The 22,531-nt window shown below is 38.8% G+C and overlaps 1 protein-coding gene and 1 pseudogene across 1 annotated transcript in view; both read right to left on the bottom strand.

Moving 5' to 3' along the window:
• Window positions 1-22,531, bottom strand: part of Znf385d (zinc finger protein 385D) — a 938,498-nt gene that overhangs the window by 421,311 nt on the left and 494,656 nt on the right. The gene's annotated exons all lie outside the window — the stretch shown is intronic.
• LOC114697408 lies at window positions 7,351-10,139 on the bottom strand (annotated as a pseudogene).

Here is a 22,531-nt window from a genome sequence, read left to right as displayed (position 1 = left end):
TTGGCACATTTCAGGGAAGGCTCACCATACAGCTCATGTTCTATGAGCAAAAAGCTATAGAATCAATTCAGAATCAATAGAAAAACAATCATAAAAAGTGAAAACAAAACAACACTTCTAAATAGTCCAGAACAATAGTAGAAACGATGTTTTAAAGTACTTAAAAAAATCAGCTCATGAGAACCATGCAAGGCAAGCTGAAAGTGTACAGCAGAGTCAGGACAATGTGGGAAGATTTGCACCTAGTTGTGCATGTGTATGTATGTATGTATGTATGTATGTATGTATGTATATTTATATGTGTGTGTATAGGTATGTATATGTAAGATAAATTATTTGAACTTTCTATTAAGAGTTGGTTTTTGTTGTGTTGAGGGTTGAACCCAGGGCCTGTGCATGCTAAGCAATGTACAGCCCCATAACTAATGTACAACCCCCAACTTCAACTTAAGAATTTATGAGAAAAAATAAATTAAAAAGTCATAACTACAATGTAACAAAAATAAAAATAAGACTGCAAAAAAAGCCTACTTCTAAGAAAAGACTAAATAAATTTTAAAACTTTCTGAAGTAAAAACAGAGGGAAAGTACAATGATTAATATTTGGAATAGCTCAAAAAAAGGGGATATAATTATAGCTTCAATTTGCACAGAAACTGAATAAAATATATATAAAAGCTTTGTTAAAAAAGTAAAACTATAAAAAATACTAACAACAAAATTGATTCAAGAAAATATTCAGATTTTTTGTCTCTATATACATATGTATACACACACACACACACACACACACACACACACACACACACACACACACATATCACTATGTTTAGCCTATAACACCAAACTGCTCATTTTTGGTTCAGAAATAAAGAGTAGCTGGTTAACTGAGTTAAAAGTTTTCGAAAGATATGATGTCTAAAAGAAAAAACTTGACATCGTCACACAAAGATGTCAAACCTTGTCAATCAGGAAGATACAGGTGACAGCACAATAGAGATACATGGCACACTTTCAGGAGTGTTATTTAAAAGCTGACTAAAGCTTGGGATCTGGCTCAGTGGTAGAACTCTTGCCTAGAATGCATGGGGTTCTAACAGGTGGGGCATGATGGTGCACACTCATAATCCCTGCATTCAGAAGGCAGAGAGGCGGATCCCCGTGAGTTCGAGGCCAGTCTGGTCTACAGAGCAAGTTCAAAGAATTTCTAAATTATACATATACTGACTATTCCTAAGTGTTTCTGGATAGACATCTTTATACTCTGTGCTAGACATGGAACATTGTGACATTTGAAAAAACAAATCCACAATAGTATACTTAGACTTGTCAATAGTTAGGCATGTATCCTATAATCAGGTATATACACAGAAATTTGTACAAAAAAAAAAAAAAAAAAGAAGAAGAAGAAGAAGACAGTGGCACTCACCATAGATCAACCCCAGAAGTAAGTCAAATGTATCTCTACAGCAAAATGGCTCGAATTAGTTGTGGTATGATTATAGACTGGAGAAGAGCAGGAAAAGGAATGGACTGTGGTGACACATGGTAGCGCAAAGGAAACATCAGAAGGACATGGGATGGACAGAGAAAGTGGCACAATGACACAGAAGAATCTAATGTGAATACAAATATCAAGAGCAAAGTGGCTATGTAAGATATTGTTGAGTGATCTGTGCGTGTGTTATAAAGCTACAAATAAAAAAAAAACAGAGTACTCAGGATTCAAGATGGTGGCCCTCTAGGAGGGAGCAGGATCAGATAAGTTTGTAATCAAAAGGGTAACACAGAACTTCAAAGGTATTTTAATTTGTCAGGGTTTTAAAATTATATTACTGTGTGAGGGTGGGCATGACCAGCCTCCACCTCACATTTTAAACTGAACAATAGATACTTAATTGTTTCTGTCATTAAGAATACATATGTTGTGCATGTATGTATATATTTGTCAGTTAGTGATTTGCTACATAAAAACCAAAGGTTATAATAAGAGATTTGGCAAAATTTAAATATGTTTTATGTAGTTGCTTACTCATTCAAATTTGCAGCTTATACTAATTAGAAGCATGTGATTTGAGGTAACTCTAGGCTTAATTCAGTGCAATCAAATACTCAGCATGATAATTCTGAGTGTTGACAGTTTCTTTTTCTATATTAAGTCAGGATTTGCTGCCTTACATTCATATACATGTGCAATGTATGTGGGCACCCGGTAAAGCCCCCTCACTACTCTATTAATACAATATATAAACACATTTTCCTTTAATTCACTTCTCTTTTTATCAGATATTCCAGGCTCTCTCTGGGTATGAAGTCAAGCGTTGCTATGTTCAGATGAATTTTCTGGCCCAAGGAGATAATTTTGCACACAGTCAATAGCAATATCCCAGAAGTGAGCCAGAAAACTCAACCAGTAAAACAAAATTCAATAGTAATATCAGAACACAGAAACCCTTAAAAATAGACTGTATGTTTCCAAAGAGCATACCAGCAAATGCAAGATGGCACTCAGAATACCCACGAAGATCAGAGGAAATGATGCCATTTTGTTAGATGAGCTGCCACGGTGGTGAGAAGGGGCACAAAATCATTTTGCCTATAACTCCCAAGTGGTGCCTATACTACTTAGTTCAGTGAAAGTCAATTTATGGTAATAGGTTGCACAGAGCTGTGCATCAAAGCTCAGGTAAAGTTCTCACTTTATTGACATATCATCCCATTGTCACACTACCTAGTCATGCATGAGAACAAAACAAAAATAGCTTAAGTGTGAAGACAAGCATTTTTAGTCCAGACTACATATTTTCATTAATGCAGAATGCAGCATTTTTGTCAGCTCCCTGAACTCAGCATGGCCATCTGTGCAAATCTAAAACCAACGAGATGACAAAAGGTGACTAATTAAAACACGACTTCTTTCAAAATCCATCATGTCACAGCACAGTGTGCCACCCGTGGCCTCAGGACTTGTGATCAACACGACATAGGCGCGGCTGTCACATTGCTTAAATTAACTTCATCTCCAGAGCGCCATGTTTATGCTTTGGAGAACTTTTTACTTGAGGGTAGATGGCACTGGGCTCCACAACTCTGAACTTGGATTGGTTGTAAAGGATGCCAGAAGCTACAGCCATAACATCTATCAACATGGCTGCCTTAACTTGAACTGAACAAAGGTGACACACCAATAGACATGCTAATGTGGATATGGGCCAACCCACCTGGTCTCACCTCTGTACAAAGAGCTATAGGCAATTAGGGAATGCTGATAAGAGGGAAATAGGCTTCCCTAGAGAAGAACATACTAATAGATTATCCAGTACCAATATTTTAGTCCTGAAAACATACACACACACACACACACACACACACACACACACACACACACACACACACACACTACAGGTAACATGTCTAGGTTTTCATATATGTATGTGTCCTAGTCAGTGTTCTATTGTTGTGAAAAGACACCATGACCATGACCATGGCAACTCTTATGAAAGAAAGCATTTAATTTGGGGTTTGCTTATAGTTTCAGAGGTTCAGCCCATTATCATCATGGCAGGGAGCACGACAGCATGCAGGGAGGCAGACATGGTGCTGGAGAAGGAGCAGAAGTTCTACATCTGGATCCACAGGCAGCAGGAAGAGATTCTAGGCTTGACACGGGCTTTTGAAAGTCACCCCCAGTGACACACTTCCTGCAAGTCCACACCTCCTAATCCTTTCAATGAGTGCTACTCCCGAGTGACCAAGCATTTAAATCTATGTCTATGGGGGTCATTCTTATTTAAACCACTATAGTGTATATGCATAGATCAAGAATAAATAAAAAAGAGACCATGATTTTGAAAAAATGGGAAGGTTTAAAGGGAGGAAACAGAAGGAGAAATTATATAATTATATTCTAATTTCAAAAAAATGAAAGAAATAATTTTTAAAAAGAGTAGATGGCAATTGTGCCTTATAAAACTGTTGTCTGGTACAGACTTGTTCATACACATGAGTTCAAACGTGTAAGTTTTGCAACCTCAGTGACAGTATGGAAGACTCAGAATCTGGTGGTTTGAATGAGAAATGTCCACATAAGCTCCCATATTGGAACACTAGGTCCCCAGTTGGAGGTGCTCTTTGAGTAGGTTGTAGAACATTTAAGAAGTCTATACTTGCTGGAAGAAGTAGGTTACTGAGGCCAGGTTGACTGTATTTATAGTTTTGTTTCATTTTCTGTTCATTCTCTCAGCTTCCTGCTACTGCCACTATGTCTGGCACCTGTTACCATGCCTCCACCTCACCTAAAGGATTCTTAGACCCTCTAGACTCCTAAGCCAAAATAAACCATTTCTTTCTAAAGTTACCTTTGGTCATGGTATTCGAAAACAGCGACAGAAAAGTAACAGAGTATCCAGAACTATGGAAATTGAGAAGTATTTCTCCAACTTAAAAGGTTGTTTGTTTTCCTATGAACACACAGACATTCACTTGCATGTCTGCATATCTGCTTCACCTAATCTTATATATCATTTGAAAAACATTTTTGTTTATTGTTTGAAAAGTTCATATATGTACATACTTAAAAAAAAAAAACAACCTTACCTACACCATTACCTACTTGTGGCATGATTGGTAGCCATGCAAGGACAAGTTTGTGTATCTTGTAGAGTGGCCTTTTTGGGTGTTGGTCAATTATTAATCCAATAACCACTAACATCATTCCCCAGGTAACATAAGCCTTGAGAAATATTTAGTGTGACAACACATAGGTCAATTCAATTAAAAGTATACAAACACTGCAATGGATGGGGAGGTGGTTCATCCATAGTCTACTTTCAGGCTCCTTTCTGTCTTTAGAAAATATAGGTGATGTGGGGAGCATCTGGCACTGTCGATATAGACTGAAGATCAAGCCCAGCTGGGGTCACGGAAAGCATCAATGTCAGAGATATTTAGGACAGTGAAGCTTTGCTGCTCATGTTCTACTATGTCTTAAGTAGATTCAACAGCAAACATTAAACATTAAACAACTGTAGAGCAAACCAGTGGCACTTAGCAATGAATAATATTCAAGGAATGGGTTGGATGACAAGGAATCAGGAGAATGGGAGAAAACATTCCCACAGGGCAGGAATGTGCGTGGTCACAAAGTTCTCTTCTGTAGGATACGCTGAAGAGTAAGGCTAGGATACCACACCAGCTGAGTTCAGAGCTCAGCTCTGTCATTGTTCACCTGCACAGCTTGTGTCCAATGACTCTGCCAGCCTGTGCTGCTGCTTACCACATCTGTAATTTAGAGACTCTAATAACATCCACCCCCACAGGCCTAGGCAGCAGTGTAATGAATCTGAGGCCAGCCTGTGGTGTGCATAAAGAGTTGGAGCTCAGTGAGTTGGAGTCCCTGACTCCAGATCCACAAATGATTAAAAATATATTGTATGAAGATAAAATGGAAAAGTTCATAGCAACATCATCTACTTGTGAGCATGAAACACATTGAAAGCATGTGACATACATGTATCTATTTCGATACATGTATCTGATTTGAACACATATTTTATCTATCCATTGCGTTCTGCTCTGTCACAACCATTGACAATCTTAACCACGCTTGTCTCAGAATTTGATGGGCTTCAAGACCAGACTTCAGTTAAATACTACAGCCTCCTTGAATACTACTATTGTCTGCTTCATACTAACACATCTTCAACTCATTTGCTGAGAATCAGTACATGTAAACACACACACACACACACACACACACACACACACACACACACACATATGTATGTATATATCTGTGCTTAATTGGATTGTTTTATAGGATTCTAATTTATTAAAATTTCTTCAAACACTTTTTATCATTACACTTACTTGTTTATTTAGTGATTTGTGTGTGTGTGTGTGTGTGTGTGTGTATCCTTCTAATAATTTATGTATGAAGGTCAGAGGATAACTTTTAAGAGTTGACTCTCTCTGGCCAGTGGTGGCACATGCCTTTAATCCCAGCACTTGGGAGGCAAAGGCAGGCCTGGTATACAAAGTGAGTCCCAGGAAAGGTGCAAAGCTACACAGAGAAACCCTGTCTCAAAAAAAAAAAAAAAAAAAAAAAAAGAGTTGACTCTCTCCTTTCTACCCTGTGAGTTCCAGGGATAAAACTCAGGTCATCGGACTTGGCAGCAAGTGTCTTTATATACTGAAACATCGTGCAGGCCCCTTCAGACACCTTATAAGGGAGTAGCTGGCAAGTTGAGAGAGCAATGTCTCTGCCACCAGGCACCTTGTTTACTTGGGCATCACAATGTTAGTGTATCAGTAAAAGCCTATTTTGGACTGGGTTCATGCACAAGGCAGACTATGACTCATCCAGAATTCAGAAGGGACGATTATTAATCATGTCAGTACCCTCTTATATTAATATTCTTGAATGCCTCTGACTGAAGCACTCCCAGTACTTTGGAAGGCTTAAGGAGGGAAAATTACAAAAGAATGGTTATCCTGAGAGTTACAGCTTTATAAGAAAGAAAGAAAGAAAGAAAGGAAGGAAGGAAGGAAGGAAGGAAGGAAGGAAGGAAGGAAGGAAGGAAGGAAGGAAGGGAGAAAGAAAAATCCCTGCAAAATGCATATGACATGAGGCTCTTTGAATGCAGTTTTTGATTCTTTCAGAGCTTTCCTTCACGAGTTAAATATGTGGCTGAAGGGCGGGGGCGGGGTGGAAATCGTGCTGAATTTATAGCTCATACTTTTCTCCATTCAGGCAGCACTTACTTAGAGGTGCGCATGGTGGTGGGGGCGGGGATGAGAATGAGCACAGAGTTTCCAGCCAGTTCCCTTGCATTCTCTTACAAGTCAGTGTACTGGACACTGCGCTGGTGAGTTTTGGGGGCAACTTGAAACAAGGTATGTCATTTTGAAAAAAGGAACTTCAGTTGAGAAAATGCCTTCATTGGATTGGACTGAAAGCAAGCCTGAGTTGGGGTGGGGGAATTTTCTTGATTAATGAATGTGGGAGGGCCCAAAAAGCTGTGGGCAGTACCATCCCTGGGCAGGAAGTCCTGGGTTAGGTAAGAAAGCAGGCTGAATAAGCCATTGGGATCAGGATAGCAAGGAGAATCCCTCCATGATCTCTGCTTCAGTTCCTGCTTTGAACTCAGGCCCTCACGTCACTTCATGATGACTACAACCTTCCATGTTCAATAAACCCTTCCCTCCACAAATTACTTTTGACCATGGTTCTTTTTTTTTTTCCAAGACATGGTTTCTGTGTGTAGCTTAAGAGCTGTCCTGGAACTCACTTTGTAGACCAGGCTATCCTCAAACTCACAGAGATCCACCTGCCTCTGCCTCTGCCTCCGGAGTGCTGGGATTAAAGGTATGTGCCACCACTTCCCAACTGATCATGGTCTTTATCACAGCAATATAAACCAATTTGGATAGAAATTGGTAGCAGGATCATGGTATTGCTGTGATAGACCTAACTATGATGTTTTGGGCAGAACTACTAAGGATTTTAGCACTTGGTGCTAGAAAAACCTTTAAGTGTTTAGAGCTTAATGAGATGCAGGCATTTGGAAGATAATTCTGAGAGTAGTATAGACTCTAGAGGTCTAGCTTGTGGATTTTCAAATAGAATGGAGGACTCTATTAGGATTGTATGTTTGACATTTTGAACTAAGAATCTGTACAAGTGTAACCTTTACTTTGTTGTGACAATTGATATTGATTAGCTGAAAGTAAAAAATCAGCTGTGCTTTTGACCATCACCACTGAGGTGAAATTTTTTTGGGAGAGTTTCCTTGGCGTCAGCACTCAGAAGCTGTGGTCCAGAGGGTGCCAAGGGCTGCATTTCATGCTGGAAGTTGAACTTGGTAATGTGTAACAGTCTCCCACATGGTGGTACTGGCTTTGAAGGCATAAAGGGGTGATGGAGTACAGCTGAGGCTTGTCACAGCAAGAGGCCATTGGTAAAGGTGCAACCTCTGTTGCGGTAGAAGCCCCAGGATGGAAGAGGTCATAAAGAAAGACTGAGGTTTGTCTCCAGGGGCCAGGGGAGAAGGTGCAGCCTGTGGAGACCCTGCTATATTGGAGATGTCTAGACTGTGGGACCACCACCAAGGATAGCAACTGTTGTGGAGTGGAATCAGCCTGAGTCTATGAAACAAACTACATGTGCTTTGAATGGCAGAACTTGAGAACTGGAGTAGCCCAAGCTCTTTGGAGCCCAGAAGATCATGAGTAAATCCCAGATGCTAGACTTTGAGCTACAAGATTTAATTTATATAATTGGGTTTGGTTTTGCTCTGTTCAGCTCTCACTGCACTCTGGTACTTCCCTCTTCTAATAAGAAGTGTATAACTTATTTTTTTATTTTACAGGAGTCTAAAGTTAATTGACTTTGGATTTTTAGGAAGACATGAGAATTTTAAAGGGACTTTGGATATTTTATTTTTATCTTTTATTATTTATTTATTCATTTTTTTCAAGGCACATTTAATTTAATATCAAGAATTCAATACAAAAGGCCCAAATACAATGAAGGAACACATTCCCCCATTTAATACCAACGACAATGCCGTTCAACATGTGCCTGCTGAGTGAGATGAGGGTTTACTGGATAACAGGAGTCTCTTCACGGCCAATACCTTATACAGTCTAGTTGTGAAATGCATACTCAGAATGCTGCAAACACTTGAACCTGAAGTGTGAGACCACACCTTCACGTTTGTACAGTCCTCCAATAAGATTATCTACAGTTTCCACAACCATTCAAAGAACAAACCATTGATAGAAACCACATAGATTTAAGGCTCCATTACATAATAAAGAGCTCAGAGCTAATGGATAAATATATGCACTACCTGTACCGGTAGTTATGACTTGATTGTCTCACAGCTTATTAGAAGTTGGTGCTTAGCATGTAAACCCTTTAAAGGTAAAATTCTCCTCATTTGAGTAGTAGTTCAACGATCATGAAGTCCACAGTCTTATTGGCACAACTGATGTACAGTGTCTCTAAGTCACTATGCTCAAGGTTAAGAGTGATGCATATTCCACTTTTACATTTTACTGGACTTTTACATGTTCAATTCATGATTTAAAACCTCTAGGTTTTCAATCCCCCAAACTGTCTGAAGATACAGTGTGCCACAGACTTAATATGTTTTCCCCTTTATTTTCTTCAAACAGAAACATTTCTCAAGAGTCTACATGCTCAAGAAGGAGAATTTTTCAGAGGTGGCCTCTTCTTTGGAATAGTCCGACGGCATCAGGCCTCCGAAGCAAGGGGAAGGGGAAGAGAAAAGCTGAAACACAAGGTCCATCTGGTAAGTTTTACATTAACCATTACAAGCTAGACAGTATGAGAATGTGGCTTTTTTGGCTCAAAAGAAGTCTGAGTCTTGGTGTGGAAACGAGTACTTGGCTGTCCCATCACAGCTTTCTCTAGGTGGGACTGCCAGGGAAGTCTTGACTGGGGAGTATGATTTGTTTACCTATCAGGCGTGAACCTCCAGGCACTCAGTTCATGTTGGGCTTGTTCCAGCTTGTCTTAGTCTGTTCCAGTTCACCTTTCTTTTTTAGGAAAAACAAGTTGATCACTGGGCCTACCATTGTTGATCACAGTTGGGCAACACTCGGCTGCTGGACTTGCTTGAGGTACTGGATTTGAGTAGTACACTCTTGAATCTCCTGCTCCTTGGTTGCTAATCGCATGACAAGAATGTTGTCTCTGAGTGCACACTCCTACTGTTGCTGTCTTAGTTTTTCTTCAGATTCCCTTAAGCCAGTCACATCATTTGAATTAAGGTCTGTGAACTTTCCCTCCAAAGCTTGAACGTATGCTTCATATTGTTGCCATTTTAGAATCAACTCATCCCGTGCCATAACTTTGAAGTCTGTTTTGCTCAATCAGACCTTTTTAGGAAGGAGTTCTTCATTGGTCATCTTGCACCCCGAGACGCGCCTCTCGGCCACAGCCCCGTCAACCTGCCGGCGCCTCCAGGGAGGAGGAAAGGCGAAGGGAGGCTTTCCGGCTGGCTCGGAGCCTCAGGACGCGGAAGAGCTGCCGCAGCCAGCCGCTGCACGGAGACGGGAGACCGTCTGCCTTATTTATTTATTTTGAGGCAGGATTTCTCTGTTTAGTTCTGGCTGTCCTAGAACTCACTTTGTAGACCATGTTGACCTCGAACTCAGACATCTGCTTGTCTCTGCCTCCTAAATGCTGGCATTAAAGGCATGCACCACCACCATCTGGCCTGACTTTGGATATTTTAGAGAAATTGAACTGTTAAGGTGTTTGAGTTTTTGAAGACTAGAAATTCTAAAACTGGAGGGTGTTTTATATTGATATATTGATATATTGATATTAATATGAGATCTTGGGGATGGACAATAAATAAAGTAAATAAAAATTAAATTAAAATAAAACAAACAACAAAAGGAATGGGGAGGTACTGTAGATTTTAAAATAAATGATAGTGACAACCATAGAACTATTAATTTATAGCCTAAATCCTTTCACAGACAGAAGTTTCTGTGTGTAGTTAATATTTGTTATCCTGTCAATATTCTTGGTTCTTCTGATATTTAATCTTGCTGTATTGTATCATGTCTTAGAGATGAGTAAAGAACACTGGTGGATGTGTGATCAAGGCCATTTTCAAGAATATTAGATGATGTGATTCATACCACTGATGAGAGATGATTGGGATATGATAACATCTGGATAAAGGAAGTAGAACAGTACAGACAGGCCCTTGGAGCGGTATCATGCTCTGTCTACTTCCTGTTGCTTCTGCTCCCTATTTACTCATTGCAGTGTGGTGAAGTTCCTTCTTAAAACACTCTGATCATGATGACATTTCTTCTCACAATAGGCCAAGACTCATGCCCATAGACTGAAGCCTATGAATCGTGAACCAGGATAAATCCTATAAACTGTTTCTGTCAGTTATTTGACACACCAACACAAAAGTAATTAATATAACAACTGACTACATGTGTGATTTCTAAAGAAAGATGAATTCAGAAGAGCACAAAACAAGTTAACTTTGGTGAGTTGGAATTAGTTGTACTGGTCTAAATTGAAGCTGTGGTTAATGCTGGTATCTTCTGGAAGATAGAGGGAAAAGATGGTTTCCTGTGCTACTTTATAGAGGCATTAACATTTTAAAATTTATCTCCCACTCTGTGTCCAAAGCATAGCAATCTAACCTTTGGTTCCATCCTCATGCCTCCTTTTATTGGTGGTGATCCTCTTTCCTCCCTATGACAGAGATGCCATCTAGATTATGCAAAACAATCTTTCTGCTTCCATCACATCTCCAAAGCTCCAAAGCTGTATGAAATAACATTCACAATGTTTATGGGACATTGCTATCAGCATGTCAGTATCATGAAATATGACACCATTCTGTCTACACTGAAGAATACACTCTCATGAAACCTGTCTTTCAGGGGAAGACAAATATGTAAACAGATCTCAAAATGGCATAGTTTTGAGAACTACTATGCTTTATGCATAAAGGACAATCGAAGCAAGAAAAAAATTAAGGTACTCAGTGACTAAACAGAGCTGCTCCGGGAAGGCCTTTTCACAGTCATTAAAAGGAAAAATTTTTCATATGGAAGAATTAGCAAATATAAAGACCAAGCATTTTTTTTTTAACAGTTTTGGGTGTTTTAAGGGCCCCAAATAACCAGTGGCCATCACTTAAAGAGAGACCAGCAGGAGACAGATTAGTGAGGAAGTTTGTGCTCTGGCCTGGGAATATGTGTAGATTATCTTTAGAATCCTGAATTTTACAAACTAGGAAGAAGAAAAGAAGAAGATATTTCAATATTATAATGCTACAGTATGTGTTATGCTTTGAGAATATAATTTTGGCCTAGGTGAAAGACTGTAAAGGGCTAAGCTTTTGTTGATAAGGAAGCTGAGAGGAAGGTCTATGGCCCTCAGGTAGGACATGAGGGCATCATAGATTAAGTTTTTCAGTGGTAGATTTTGAAAAATTATTGGAATATCTTCTAATGATAGTTCTGAAAGACTTGGATGTAGTGGGTAGCCATTCCAGCTTGGATCTGGAAGTTCCAACCCCCATTGACACTCTGGCAACTGTCACACCTATGAGGCGGGAGGCACCTGGAGACCTGTGAGCTGGATGGGCCAGCGCTCTCTCTGTGCCGGGACCCTGAACAGTAGAGGTGGACCAAGCAGAGTTCCAGAGAACACCTCTGGATTGCAATACACCTTCCCCAGACCCTGCGACCTACCTTTCCCTTTTTGTAAGTTGCCCACTAAATAAATCTTCCTTTTAACTAAGTGGAGTGGCCTTAATAATTTCACCAATACTTGATTAATCCATAATTATTGTCTGAGAAATACATGTGTATGCTTGCCTAACAGACACAGTGGCTGCTATGTACATATACAATAAATAATCTCGAATTATTTTCTAGTTTAATTGTTCAAGCAGTTGATTTAATTGAATTGTTTAGGTAAATTGATAGGATTGATTATTTATTGTACATCACTGACTATGCTATAACCATCTCTAGAGTATCCAAAGGCCTTGAGCTTATCTTATTGATACCCTCTCAGAGACTCTAAGAAGAACCTCAGTATCTTTGTTCTGATGTTAATATTGACCTGATTCTGTAGCCCAAACTCTATTTACTCAGGCAGTCTTGCTCAGCACTTGTTTACTTTCCCTCTTTGCATCATGGCTCCTGTCTGTCCACAGTGAGGCGGAATGCTGGCCAACTTTTTGCTCAAAGCCTCTTTATTCTTAGATTTGTTACATGTGCCTGTCAAACTTGAAGTGTTACATGTTATGATTTCTTTTTCCTTGACAAATGTTAGTGTCTGGAAATTTCACTTAAATTCTACAAAGAAACCTTGTACTCCTGGGGCGTCACAGGGTACAAAAATAGCCAGGCCCACGTTTGCCATTGCCTTGGAATCGTCAGCTCTGGGATGATTCAGAAGGGAAGCACTTGTGACATTTATCCAAATTTATTCACCCAACCTCACCAAAGGATTCCATCACATAAGGCAGCTTTCAAAGCTGGTGAATGAAATATCTTGTGAAGAACTAGTATTTGGGTTCAAGAATAAAGAAAACTAAACAAGGAAGATTCTGGAACTTCAAAATGTATGTACGCAGTGAGATTTGGACTGAACTCAGGCATGAAAGGAAATGCTTCCTTGACATTTCCTTTCAAAACAAATCAACACCCAAGGTTGTTTTTAGAGGCACAATTCAGTAACTGTTCAAAAACATCTTACTTAGAAAATTCCCCTCCCTCACTACCTGGAACGCCCTTTCTCTTGTGATATAACATTCCTTTCAAAATTTAACTCCAGGACTCTGCCTCACTTAGAACTAAGAAGAGCTAAAATCATGTTTACCTCCTAGAATGCCGAGGAAAGCACACACAAAATATCTTATGAGAAATGAGAAGTAAATTTGCCTCAAGGAGCCAAGATGATTTGTCATTGAAATGTACTGTACCACAACTGGTATGGTTCACTGATAAAGTTCTGGCCTAGCAAGACAGTGCCTTGGTTCAGGTTTTGTGCAGTCATCCAAAGAGAAGAAGAGAAAAAGCATTCTCTCTTTAACTAGTTTGTGTATTATCAATAAAATTTAACAAAGTACACTTACAAAACCATGTTGTTAGAGTAGTTTATCTTCAGCATACTCTCTTGTCCTTTAATTTCTTATGTCTAATTTTTGGTTTTAATAATGTTAAGGTAAATGTGGTGACATTTTGTTTGTGCTCTAACAAATAAAGCTTGTCTGGGGATTAAAGGAAAAAGCCAGCTACTATTTTAAACATAGAGGTCAGACAGTGGTAGTACATGCCTTTAATCCTAGCATTTGGCGAGCAGGGATTCATCTGGATCTCCATGAGTTCAAGGCCACACTGGGAATAGAGCCAGGCATGGTGGCATATGCCTTTAATCCCAGCACTAGTTAACCATAGAGGTCTGGAGGTATATACAGACAGGAAGTGATAGAGCTGGGCAGAAAGATGATGTAGCTGGGTGGAGAGAGGAAGAAAGATGGCAAGGCACAGAAAGGTGTATAGGCATGAGTATACAGGAAGTAGCTCTCTTGGGCTGAGGATTTCCTAGTGATAAGAACTTGTGGCTGGCTTGTTCTATTTCTCTGATATTTCAGCTTTCACTCCAATATTTGGCTTTGGGATTTTATTAATAAGACCATTTAGCAATTCATGTTATAGGTAAAGATTGCATTAATCAACCTCATCTGGTTAAATTATTTTTCTTTTATATTTACTTTTATTTCGATTATTTAATAGAGAATAATTATAGCATGGTTCTGGAAGTCAGCACATCACCATGAAGGTTGTTCCTTACCATTTTACAATTGAGAGCCATGAGATCTGTGTTAGAGTATTATGATATAATGGCTTACTTTTTAATATTAATTTAAAAATTATGTTGCCTAGTCCTGGCCTATGAGAATAAATCACTATCTATTAACAGGGCACTATGCATTCTTGTGGATGGTGAAAGCCATGTGTAGATGCTCCCTTTTGCAAAAAAGCACTCCCAAAACAAAATGTTATAGCCCCTAGACAATGCCTGCATGACTGGAAGATGATGTACCTGTATTCTGCAGTATTTGCCTTCACTTTACTGGATCAGATCAAAAGAAAATAGGTTGAATGAGAAAGTGTTGTAAGCCTCCAATTTGGAACATTGAAATGAAGTTCAGGCCTTTTCTTAATACTTCAAATAGGGAAAAGACCTGCATACCAGATACTCAGTCACATCTGATGGCACATGAGGGCATCTTCATGATCAACAATTGTCTGTGAGAATTCATATACATTGTATGGGAAATTCATCTCATAGATACCTTTCTTTCCCATATTCTATCTCTAATGTGAGTTCTTGCCTTTCTGTTTCCAAATGCATAGATGTATTTTTGTGTCCTATATATCCAATTCTGTTCATCAGCACCATGTTAATTTGGCTGTAGCTCTACAGTATACTCACAAGTCAGATATCACACCTTCAGCCCGTCTTCTTTCTTAGCATTGCCGTGAACACCAAACCTTTTGTGAGTCCATAGAAATTTTAGGAGCATAAATTTCAATTTCTGTGAAGAATATTATTGGAAGAAAACTAAGGGAATGCTTCAAAATGTTGATAGGGACAAGATATTTTGGATAAGAGACACAAAGTAAGGAAAAAATGCAGAAATAGAGAAAAGGAGCATCAAAATTAAAAGCTTTCACTCAGAGGAGAAAGCATCAACAGATTGGTGAGACAGGCCATAGAATGATAGTGCCTGAAAACTATTTAATTTGTTGAGGATATAATAACCAGAATCTCTTACAGAAATGAAACAAGTCAATATTAAAATTCCATTAACGCAATTTTAAAACGAGCAAATAATCAAAATGCATGGAAATTATTACTCCTAGAATGTGCATGAGTCAACTACAGCTAAACAAATTTATTCTTCTTTTGAAGGCCAGAAGGCAGCCAAGTACTAGGTGAATAGTCCATGTCTGGTGTTCTGTTTCAAAGTCAGAATTTTGGCCACTTAGGTATATGATATTTCAGAAAATTGATCAGTATTACAATTGTGTAATGTCAAAAATGATAAAAAATAAAATAAGGTAATCAATCTACATTTAAATGTAGATTATAAATTAGTACTATATTCTTGGGAATTGCTGGTTTAACATCAGTAACAAGAGTTTAGTTTCACAGTGCAGAAGTTTACTCTATATTACAACTTCATCATGAGGTATGTCTAAAACCATGTTCCATGAATAATACTTGCTACTATTCCAAAACTCTTCATTTATCTAAGCCCATGTTTAGTACTAAAGAACAATTATAAGTTTCTTGGTATAATTATTACTTAAGACAAACCCAAATAGAGGAAAGTCTAGTAGTTAAGATGGGCTAAATTTCTATATGACAACCAACAGCTCAACACTAGTAGTTTACAAGAACAAAGAATGACCCTTCTTGCAATACTATGGGTCAATTTAAATGAACTCTGTGTCACTTTCTTTCAGTCCAGGGCTAAGCACAGCAGTCATTATTTGGACCATATACAAGAAACGAGTACAGTGAAAAATTCAGCCCTGAGATATCACACACTGTTGGTTAAAGATCTGATCTAAACATAATCATTATCACTTTCAGTTTTACTGGTTAGAATCCTACCATCAGTGTCAGGAATCGCCTGGCATGACACACCTAGAATGTGGACAGCATCAGTAACCACTGAGAGTTTCTTTGTGCTCTGCACAAAAGAGCATGGAGTCTAATGTCTGTGCCTACAATATTTTATGTTTAAACAACTGCTGTACAGCATCTGGAGATGTAGAAGTAACATCTGGGGTTGTGAGGCCATTTTGTTTTAAGATTTCCTTTTATTTTGAGAGCCACTGGTAGCAAAAGTCCATGGAGCATACAGCAGTGACAACCAGAGTTCAGAAGTTCAACCTATCAGAACTAAGGGTTCTGTTACAGGAACCACCACATAAGGTATTATAGAATTACTGCCTTTTGAATGAACTGGCTTTCTCTTGTTGTAAACTTCTTGTTCAATAACAGCTATGATTCTCTCCATTTACCATGCATCTCCATGTTATGTGTACATGTAATCTCATGATTGCATCTCAATCTTGGGTTACAACTTCCCTATACATTCGGGGTAACTGTCCCCAGCTGTGTTTATTTTTTCATTAACATATATCTGGCCAAGGCCATTCTCCAGACAAAAGTATTTCAGCAAAGATACCTTTTTTCCTAGGACAAAACTGCACATAGATAAACATTAGCTCACCTCACCCACAGATAGAAAAGAACCACTAAAAATTAAATCCTCAGCTCCATACCTTCACCCCAGGGTTATTTACACAGGACCTAACTTGAAAGATTTATTGCTCACATTCCTGGGATGATGTTTTAGACATTTGCTAGATACTGAGTTAAGGCAGTTAGTTCCCACAGACCCAAGAAGATCATCAAGGCCAGGCAGGTGATAGGTGCCAAGCTTCTTTCTTGTGCAAATTAAGTTTGAATTCCTCCTCAGCCAGGTACTGTTCTTAGATTCCCTAATTGATCTTAACCTTTAGTTGACCCTACCAGAGAACTCCCTTTTAATCACTCTGCTTTTGGGTTGTAATTGGAAGCTGACATTTATTGCTTTATGTGTGGATCCTTATCACCTCTCTCTGTGACCCTGAGAACTTCAAGCCTCAAACTGCTTTGCCAAAGAATTACTGCATGTGCATATATACTGGTTCTCTGAGAGCACTGGAGAGAATTGATTAAGAAGAACAAAGATGAGGATGGAGACAAAAGAACTAGATAGACATGATAGAACAGCAGAAGGGACTGAGAACAGGAGGGACTGAGAAGAGCTAACTATGAGAACAGAAAAGAAACTTTGTAGATAGAATTGACTTAGAAGAATAAAGTGAATGGACTAACAAGCTCAGTGTGCTTAGATTTATTGAACATCCCTCCCATTAGTATCCTTAGCTGCTTGTAGCATCTGTTCTAGACTCTGATAGGCAGGCACTTGGGGGAATTCGGTATTTTTATTTTATGTTTATGAAGTATTTTGCCTACATGTATATATGTGCCCCATGTGCATGAAGTGGTCACAGAATCCACAAGAGAGTACTGAATCATCTACAACTGGAATACAGGTGGTTAGAGTCACAATGTAGGAAGATGATGGGAACCAAATCCAGGCTTTCTTCAAGAGGAGCAAGTGCTTTGAACTGGTGACCCTTTGCTCCAGCAATTCCCAACTTGCTCCTGCCATGTGGGGCCATTTAGTGATGGAAAGAAGACTGTAATGCCTTCTTAGGATAATAACCTGTTTTCTTATCTGACATTTGAGAAATTACACATGCTAAAAACTCTAGGCTACTTCAATGATTTAAAACAAAACAAAACAAACAAACAAACAGGAACCTCTTATTGGCATTGCTGGGAATTGAAGATAATGTCTCCCTAAAACAGAGCTACACCCCTGCCTCCAATAACATTTCAAGTGGACTTCGATTCTGTGATGACATTGGTTGTGAGTGCACTTGAAAGCAGTGCATGGTCATAGAATGCTTCCTTCTGTCAGCACTGCATTTCTCCTGCCTAGGTCTGTGAGGTACCTTAGAGATTGCAGCCTTTGGTTCCAAATGGAGCGCATTGCCCCTCAGACACAAACAAATTAAAGCAAGCTCCGTTTTCAAAGACCTAAAAGGAAAACAGAAAATGGAAGAGCTGTAGCCCCATGAGGCCTCTCTTACACTCTTTGTTTAAGGGTCTGTGTTCTCTATTAAAGGCAGTGAGTTTTCTTTTCCCAGAAAGCTTTGAGCAGACATTTTTGCCTAATTCCACAGTGCTTAAAGTATAAGAATTACTGTATCAAACATCACCACATACTTTTCTATATTAGTAGCAAAGAGAAATTTTCTAAAGTTACTTATTTTTGGTCAATGTTTGTGCCAGCATGATTTTGGGTTTTGGCAGCCCATAAACTAGTCAGCACTGCCTCCTTATCCAAGTCCCCTGCAGATGCTGTTCCTCTTTGTTTGGTGATGTTTGATGTTATTCAAACATTTTACCTTTGTTTATTTGTATATTAACTATATGAATGTATCTGACTCATAACATTATTTACTATTTAGCAAAGCTTGGCAAATCTCCCCTGTATGGAAACTACTTCATTTATATAACATCTATATACCATGCTAGGATACTAAGGATATACAGCCCCTGTTTTTGAAGAATTTGTTCTCTAATGGAAACTAAGATGTGAATATATGGTTGTCATCACAACCTTCTTAGGGTAATTCCATAATGATTCAATTTATAAATGATTAACCCAGAGCTATCAATTTAGCTTCACTGAAAAGTTGAAGTTTCTGTTAAATATTTAGGAATGTGTGAGAATAAGAGGATATATATATGGTGAAGAATGACTCTCAAGGAAAAAGTGTAGACTAGGCAAGCAGGCAAGGGCATTCATGGCAAAGATGGCACCAACTGTCATTGTGACTGTGCAGCTTGTTTTTGTCACTCACCGAGGTATCATGAGTATCCCTACAGAATGGTAGTGATGGACAAACCCATTCTTTCCATCTGTTTTAATTAGAGTTTTTATTGCTGTCATAAAACATCAAGATCAAAATCAATTTTCAGAAGAAATGGTTTATTTCTTCTTATAATACTCAGGTCATATTCTATCACTGAGGGAAGTCAGAGCAGGAACTCAAGGTAGGAACTAGAGGCAGAAATTGAAGCAGAAGCCATGGGAAAAAATGCAGTTTTCTGGCTTGAACCTCCTGGTTTGCTCAGTTTACTTCCGTATATACCCTAGGACCACCTGCCTAGGGGTGACACTTCCCAGAGGGAACTGAACTGTTCCACATCAATCATAAATCAAGAAAGTGTCCCACATGCTTGCTTATAGGCCAGTATAGTAGAAACATTTTCTCAATTGAAGTTTCTTCTTTTCAGACAACCCCGCTTGCATTAAGTTGACAAACAACAACAATAGGACAATTGTCCCTTGTCAACTTGATATATAAATATGTCACTTTCAGTTATAAACTTTTCCAAGAACTCATATTACTGTCACTACCATAATACAAAACACTCAAACTTTTGAGTCTCACAGTTTTTAAAAATTCAAACTCTTTAAGAGTTCAGTTTCTTTGTAATATCCAAAGTCTTTCTAAAATATTTAGTCTCTCAAAAGTAGGGTCCTGTGAAATAAAAAATAAGTTATGTAGTTTCTTACTCCAGGATGAAAGAACCTATCACAATTACACAATCATAATCAAATAAAATAAAAAAGTCTAATAGAGTAAAGCCTAGTGCCAGACTTCTGGGGTTCATATCTTCTGGCTTCACAGGACCTGGGAAGTTCATTTCCTTGACTCTGCCAACCATGGGGCATGCTGCTTGTCTCCTATGCTTAGGCTCATTCAACTCCATAGTTACTTCAGTTTTGGTGGTCACATCATGGCCCTGGCATGTCCAAAATGTTGAAGTCTCTAAAGCAACTGGAATGAAACTTCACCAATAACCCCTCCTAGGCTGTTTTCAGGGACTCTGCCCTTGCCACATGATGCCAAGACTAAGAAGCTCTCCATGACCCCTTCCTGCCTTCAAAACATCTGGGAGACTTTTACACACTATCAAGTTTGGCTGACAGCCCCAGGTACAGCCTTGGTGCCCTCTGGATGGCAACTTTTGTCTACTGACCCTAAGGAACTATTCCTAGAAGATTTTGTGTCAATGATGCTGGTATCTTCTTGATCACAGCTAGTCAGCATCAATTGTCCCAGAAAAGCTAAAGTTTCTAGTCTTATTAATTATAGCAAATTATTTACTCGACATTCTTCAGAACCACAGATTTACAATCACTCAAACAGCCCTGTTAATGTTTTTAATTCATCTGAAACATCACAAGCCAGGCTTCCATTGTCTACATTGGTCTTAACATGCTTACTTTTCATGTTCCTATAGCTGTGAGCACTCAGCATCATTTTCAGACAAAAGTTCAAATGCTAGTATGATTGTCCCCCAAATACATGATCAAGTCTGTCACAGGAGCATCCCAAGAACCTGACCAATTCCTGTCTTAGTAAGCATTTCTATTTCTATGATAAAACATTGGCCAAAACCAACTTGTAAAGAAAAAGGTTTATTTAATCTTACACTTATAGGTAATAAATAGTTCATTACTGAGGGGAGTCAGGGCACAATCTCAAACATGACAGGAACTGAAGCAGGCACCATGGAGAAACATTGTTTACTGTCTTACTCCTCTCAAGTATGCTGTTTGTTTTCTTATACACTCCAGGATCATCTACCGAAAGATGACACCCACAATGGGCTGATCTCTTCCATATCAACTGTTAAGAAAATGCCCTATAGACTAGCCCATAGGCCAATCTAATGGAAGCATTTTCTCAGTTGAGGGTCTCTCTTCCCAGATGACTCTAGCTTGTATCAAGCTGACAAAAAACAAAAACAAAACAAAGAAAGAAACTAAAGAATAACATAATTTCCTCATAATCTGAAAGTTAGCTGTATATTATCAATCAGACTTTTGATCTACTAACAAAAGGACATTCGTATCATTTCCAAGTTTTACTTTTTCACCTCTATCATTATCATGTACTGAAGGGCCATCTTTTCATTGCTGTGTTTGGGTGATTTATCATGTACAATGGCATTATCATGTCAAAGGACTTTTATTTTTCTCATTAGGTCACCCAGAGTGCTTTAAAATCATGATCTCCCACCTGTGCTAGGATCAACAGCATGCAGCCACATGCCTGGCCCCACAGATCTAATTTTCCAATGCCATACTACTATAACAATTTATTATGCCACCTCCCACAGAAGGTTATAAATCTTGTTAAGTATTGCTAATTTCATAGGCATAATAATATTTCCTGAGTGTGATTTTTTTTTATTCTGTCCATTGATTTGTGGACAGAATGAAAAACAGAGTTGTAAATTTGTCTTATTCATGATCAACATGTTTCATAGCTAGCTTCAGTTGTCAACTTGACACACCTAGGAAGAGGAAACCTCAGTTGAGGAATTTCTTGCATCAGATTAGCCTGTGGGTATTTTCTTGTTTCATAAATGGTGTATGAAGACCCAGGGCACTGTAGGTTGAACCATTCCTAGACAGGTGGGTCTGGACGATATATGTAAGATAGCTGAGCAAACAAGGGGAGCAAGACATTAAGCAGTTCTCCTCTGCTGGTGGCCATGTCAGCAGAGTAGTAGGTAACAATTGAAGTTCAAGGTGTCAGCCTACTAGGAGGAAACTCTCCAATGTGTCAACATTGGTTAGGCAAGGTCCGGAGACCACAGATCCCAGAGTGTCTTTTGCTTCTGCTGTGCCTTTACATGTTTGCTGCTGCTATCTTTCTCTGGTGTCTGACATGGTATGAATGGGTATGGGAGATCCCCACTGCCTATAATGTAGTGTTTATCTCATGGAAACATCCCATTCTGCTGGGTATTTTTTAATCTGTAGCTTGTCATGAAGATGATTCCTCCCTAAATTGTACTGTCTAATTAAAAATAATAATGTTAGCTTATATAGAGTTCTGATGAATAAAAGTAAATACAAGGAAATGTTATAGTTAGAGCCTATGAGTTTTACCTGAGGAGCTACATAGATCACAGTTCAGGTTAATATTTAAGGAAAACATTGGAGTCCCCAGGAGGCAGGCTGGCTCTAATTCTCTTAATGCTTTATGATGCTGTCACAGGTTTTACTGTGCACCATTAGCTGAAACAAAGTTTCAAAATAACTTCAAGATAAATCAGATATCTTGATAAGAGCCTTAAGATGAAAAACCCCAGAAAACAATCTAAAGTTCACAAGGACACATAGCTGAGTTATAGATTCATTATGTTAGGGTTAAAAATACAAAACAGCTCAATTGTTGCTGGCTGACATACTTTCCTTGCTAGGCTTGGTTGGTGATCAAAAGT

This window comes from Peromyscus leucopus, chromosome 9, assembly GCF_004664715.2.
Source record: "Peromyscus leucopus breed LL Stock chromosome 9, UCI_PerLeu_2.1, whole genome shotgun sequence".
Taxonomy (NCBI): Eukaryota; Metazoa; Chordata; class Mammalia; order Rodentia; family Cricetidae; genus Peromyscus; species Peromyscus leucopus.
The sequence above is the reverse complement of the archived record's forward strand: the minus strand, read 5'-3'. Positions and strand labels throughout refer to the sequence as shown.